Below are 1,552 nucleotides of genomic sequence, written 5' to 3' on the forward strand. Positions count from 1 at the left end.
TGGATTGTGCCTTTAAAAACACTTGCTAAATCTTCTCTGTGGATACAAAGCAGTTATGTTTAGATTGGATGACTGAAGTTCAGGCCCTTCTCATGACATATTGTCAACTTTTTTTTTTTTTTCCAGCTGTTAATTAATTTAGGCTGTTTTACAGCCTGCACTGTGACTCTTCACAATAACTTTTCCTCTTTGTCACATTTTTAAAATCCACAGTTTGGCACCCTCTGGTGACCCTCATGGCCAAAAGTGTCCACTCACAAAGAAACTGTTCTAAAATCATATTTTTATATTTGTGTAATTTTCTGACCTAGCCCTGTGATGGACTGGTGACCTGTCCAGGGTGTACCCTACCTCTCGCCTTGCGGAGGCTCCAGCTTCCCAGCGACCCTTAAAGGGACTAAGCGGTTAAGAGAATAGATAGATGGATGGATTTTCTGACCTGTTGGTTTAATGAAATAATTAAACTGGCATTTAAAGGCCATATATAAATTATTATATATTTTAGTTTGTTATTTTTGAGCACAACATAAGTTATTTGAGTGATTTATTAAAAAATCTGAAAAATTTAAATGAATGATTTTGTAGCAGTTATTGTGTGGGGACACCTTTGGCCACATGGATCACCACAAGATGGTAATACTTTAAAGAGAACACAAGAGTTAAGAACAAGACATATAACAGTTTCTTTGTCGAAGAAACAGGGGTCTCAGTAACATGGGGAAGACCAGACACACACAGCCCAGTACCCCCTTCTCACACTGGTCACCAGGTTGGTCACAAACTGCTGTGGGATGGCATCCTCTCCATCATCATTCACTCTTCTACATCCCAAATTAGTCAGAGTGGTTATGCTAGTCAATATCACACGAATAGCACACACACACACACAGATTCCCAACGAACAGCTCAGACAGGTTCCAGTCTCACAGGTGCTACTGATCCGGTGCCAAATCGGCACCTGATTGTCAGCACCTCGGGTATCGTTAAGCTACATGCTAATGAGGTCCCTGTTTGCTAAATGAAAAACTGTTAAACTACCATCATGCCAGACACAAGAAGTACAGGATTTCATTTGAAACTGGATCTGGATGACATGCTGATGTGTAGATGAGAGCATCACCTCCCTTGACAAGACTGTACCAGTTTGTCGTGCTCTGATCACCAAGGTTCCAAGGCGTTTTAATGACTCTGCACTTCTCGTGAACTTGTTGTTGTAAGGATGCTTTTCTCTAGCATGTGTTTTGGACATTATTATGCAAGTTTAAAGTGTAGCCGTAAACGGGAGCCAGGTTCCCCCACTCAGGCTGTGCAGAGGATATAACTTTTCCCACTCTGTTTCTATAATGTCATTATAGTAAAACATTACCATCACAGCTTATTTGTACATTCTGGGAATACAGACAATAATTATGTCGGCAAACCAGAATATCTCCCCAAGTGTAGTTTTAGGCTGTATGATGAATGATGGAAACTGATTCCATCACATTTCTGACATCCACTCACTGGTTATTCCAACGCACGCTAGGTGTGTGAATGTACATGTGTATCTTCC

The sequence above is a fragment of the Telmatherina bonti genome (genome assembly GCF_933228915.1).
Source record: "Telmatherina bonti genome assembly, chromosome: 6".
Taxonomy (NCBI): Eukaryota; Metazoa; Chordata; class Actinopteri; order Atheriniformes; family Telmatherinidae; genus Telmatherina; species Telmatherina bonti.